Raw genomic sequence first — 4,164 nt, 5'->3', positions numbered from 1 at the left:
TTTTATCCTATCTTTTTCAAATATCTTTTCTAACTTCTTATCTTCTTATCTTTTCAAATTGAATTTCAAATCTTTTTCAACTAACTAATTGACTTTTTGTTTGTTTCTTATCTTTTTCAAACTACCTAACTAACTATCCCTCTCTAATTTTCGAAAATCCCTTCCCTCTTTTTCAAAATTTCTTTTTAATTAACTAATTATTTTAATTTTAATTTTAATTTTATTTCATTCCTAATTTTCGAAAATTACTAACCTTTTTCAAAAACTATTTTCGAAATTTAACTTTAAATTTTAATTCTTAATTTTCGAAAATCCTCTCACCTCTCATCTTTTTCTATTTATTTATTCATCTACTAACACTTCTCTTTATCTCATATCTCTGCTCCCCTCACCCTTGTGTTTAGATTCTCCTCGCTTCTCTTTCCTTACATTACATTCTTTTCTTCTTCTACTCACACAAAGGAATCTCCATACTGTGACATAGAGGATTCCATATTTTCTTTGTTATTCCCTTCTTTGTTATATGAGCAGGAGCAAGGACAAGAACATTCTTATTGAAGCAGATCCTGAACCTGAAAGGACTCTGAAAAGGAAACTAAGAGAAGCTAAAATACAACAATCCAGAGACAACCTTACAGGAATTTTTGAACAAGAAGAGGATATGGCAGCCGAAAATAATAATAATGCAAGGAGGATGCTCGGTGACTTTACTGCACCAAATTCCAATTTACATGGAAGAAGCATCTCCATTCCTACCATTGGAGCAAAGAATTTTGAGCTGAAACCTCAATTAGTTTCTCTGATGCAGCAGAACTACAAGTTTCATGGACTTCCATCTGAAGATCCTTTTCAGTTCTTAACTAAATTCTTGCAGATCTGTGATACTATTAAGACCAATGGGGTTGATCCCGAGGTCTACAGGCTTATGCTTTTCCCGTTTGCTGTAAGAGACAGAGCTAGAGTGTGGTTGGACTCTCAACCCAAAGATAGCCTGAACTCTTGGGATAAACTGGTCACGGCTTTCTTAGCCAAGTTTTTCCCTCCTCAAAAGCTGAGTAAGCTTAGAGTGGATGTTCAAACCTTCAGACAAAAAGAAGGTGAATCCCTCTATGAAGCTTGGGAGAGATATAAGTAACTGACCAAAAAGTGTCCTTCTGACATGCTTTCAGAATGGACCATCCTGGATATATTCTATGATGGTCTATTTGAATTAGCTAAGATGTCATTGGATACTTCTGCAGGTGGATCCATTCACCTAAAAAAAATGCCTGCAGAAGCTCAAGAACTCATTGACATGGTTGCTAATAACCAGTTCATGTATACTTCTGAGAGGAATCCTGTGAGTAATGGGACACCTCAGAAGAAGGGAGTTCTTGAAATTGATACTCTGAATGCCATATTGGCTCAGAATAAAATATTGACTCAGCAAGTCAATATGATCTCTCAGAGTCTGAATGGATTGAAGGAATCATCCAACAGTACTCAAGAGGCATCTTCTGAGAAAGAAGCTTATGATCCTGAGAACCCTGCAATAGCAGAGGTGAATTATATGGGTGAACCCTATGGAAACACCTATAATCCCTCATGGAGAAATCACCCAAATCTCTCATGGAAGGATCAACAAAAGCCTCAACAAGGCTTTAATAATGGTGGAAGAAACAGGTTTAGCAATAGCAAGCCTTTTCCATCATCCACTCAGCAAAAGACAGAGAGTTCTGAGCAGAACCCATCTAACTTAGCAAATTTAGTCTCTGATCTATCTAAGGCCACTATGAGTTTCATGAATGAAACAAGGTCTTCCATTAGAAATTTGGAAGCACAAGTGGGCCAGCTGAGTAAAAGGGTCACTGAAATCCCTCCTAGTACTCTCCCAAGCAATACAGAAGAAAATCCAAAAGGAGAGTGCAAGGCCATTGAGATAGTCAACATGGCCGAACCTAGAGAGGAAGGGAGAACGTGAATCCCAGTGAGGAAGACCTCCTGGGACGTCCAGTGATCAACAAGGAGTTTCCCTTTGAGGAACCAAAAGAATCTGAGGCTCATCTAGAGACCATAGAGATTCCATTAAACCTCCTTACGCCCTTCATGAGCTCTGATGAGTATTCCTCTTCTAAAGAGAATGAGGATATTACTGAAGAGCAAGTTGCCAAGTACCTTGGTGCTATCATGAAGCTGAATGCCAAATTATTCGGTAATGAGACTTGGGAAGATGAACCTCCCTTGCTCATCAATGAACTGAGTGATCTGGATCAACTGACATTGCCTCAGAAGAAACAGGATCCTGGAAAGTTCTTAATACCTTGTACCATAGGCACCATGACCTTTGAGAAGGCTCTGTGTGACCTTGGGTCAGGGATAAACCTCATGCCCCTCTCTGTAATGGAGAAACTGGGAATCTTTGAGGTGCAAGCTACCAGAATCTCATTAGAGATGGCAGACAACTCAATAAAACAGGCTTACGGACAAGTAGAGGACGTGCTAGTAAAGGTTGCAGGCCTTTACATCCCTGCTGATTTCATAATCCTAGATACTGGGAAGGATGATGATGAATGCATCATCCTTGGAAGACCTTTCCTAGCCACAGTAGGAGCTGTGATAGATGTTAACAGAGGTGAATTAGTCCTTCAATTGAATGGGGCCTTCCTTGTGTTTAAAGCACAAGGTTATCACCCTGTAAACATGGAAAAGAGGCACGATAAGCTTCTCTCAATACAGTGTCAAATAAAGCCCCCACAATCAAACTTTAAGTTTGGTGTTGGGAGGCCTCAGCCAAACTCTAAGTTTGGTGTTGAATCCCCACATCCAAACTCTAAGTTTGGTGTTGGGAGTCTATAAAATTGACCTGATCACCTGTGTGGCTCCGTGAGAGCCCACTGTCAAGCTATTGACATTAAAGAAGCGCTTGTTGGGAGGTAACCCAATTTTTATTTATCTAATTTTATTTTTATTTTATTGTTCTTTCATGTTTTATTAGGTTCATGATCATGTGGAGTCACAAAATAAATACAAAAATTAAAAACAAAATAAAAAACAGCAGAAGAAAAATCACACCCTGGAGGAAGGACTTACTGGCGTTTAAACGCTAGTAAGGAGCATCTGGCTGGCGTTCAACACCAGAACAGAGCATGGATCTGGCGTTGAACGCCCAAAACAAGCAACATCCTGGCGTTTAAATGCCAAGAATACACCCTGAGAAGAGCTGGCACTGAACGCCAGAAACAAGCATGAAGCTGGCGTTCAACACCAGAAACATGCTGCACATGGGTGTTGAACGCCCAGAATAAGCATCACTTCGGCGTTTAAATGCCAGAAATGCAGGCAAAGGCATTTTACATGCCTAATTGGTGCAGGGATGTAAATCCTTGACACCTCAGGATCTGTGGACCCCACAGGATCACCTCAGGATCTGTGGACCCCACAGAATCCCCACATTCCTCCACTCACCTTACCTCCTCATAATCCTAGATTCTTCAACATCTTCTTCTTCTTCTTCTTCTATTCTTTCTTCTTTTGCTTGAGGGCGAGCAACATTCTAAGTTTGGTGTGGTAAAAGCATAATTCTTTTTGTTTTTCCATAACCATTGATGGCACCTAAGGTCAGAGAAACCTCTAGAAAGAGGAAAGGGAAGACAAAAGCTTCCATCAAGGGTCTATAGCTTAGTGGTAGAACATTTGACTGCAAATCAAGAGATCCCTGAGATACCTCAGGGGATACATTTTCCCCACATAATTATTGGGAGCAACTAAGGATAGGAGCACCAAAATCACTAGGGATCAAGCAACAGAGACAAGGAAGAGACATAGAAGAGCTCAAGGACATCATTGGTTCTTCAAGAAGAAAACGCCATCATCACTAAGGTGGACTCATTCCTTGTTCTCAAATTTTATGTTTTCCGTTTTCTTATGTTAAATGTTTATCTATGTTTGTGTCTTTATTACATGATCATTAGTGTCTAAGTGTCTATGCCTTAAAGTAGTGAATATGAATCCATCACCTCTCTTAAATGAAAAATATTTTTAATTCAAAAGAACAAGAAGTACATGAGTTTCGAATTTATCCTTGAACTTAGTTTAATTATATTGATGTGGTGACAATACTTTTTGTTTTCTGAATGAATGCTTGAACAGTGCATATGTCTTTTGAAGTTGTTGTTTATGAATGTT

At 39.2% G+C, this 4,164-nt stretch overlaps 1 non-coding gene across 1 annotated transcript; it reads right to left on the bottom strand.

Moving 5' to 3' along the window:
* Positions 1 to 1,057: 1,057 nt before the first annotated feature.
* Positions 1,058 to 1,165, bottom strand: LOC112781099 (small nucleolar RNA R71). The gene has a single exon (XR_003191895.1). It is a non-coding gene; the product is annotated as a small nucleolar RNA R71 (small nucleolar RNA).
* Between the last annotated feature and the right edge of the window lie 2,999 nt (positions 1,166 to 4,164).

Source organism: Arachis hypogaea, chromosome 19 (assembly GCF_003086295.3).
Source record: "Arachis hypogaea cultivar Tifrunner chromosome 19, arahy.Tifrunner.gnm2.J5K5, whole genome shotgun sequence".
In the NCBI taxonomy this organism is placed as follows: domain Eukaryota; kingdom Viridiplantae; phylum Streptophyta; class Magnoliopsida; order Fabales; family Fabaceae; genus Arachis; species Arachis hypogaea.
Note: the sequence above shows the minus strand (reverse complement) of the source record. Positions and strands in the feature narration are given on the sequence as shown.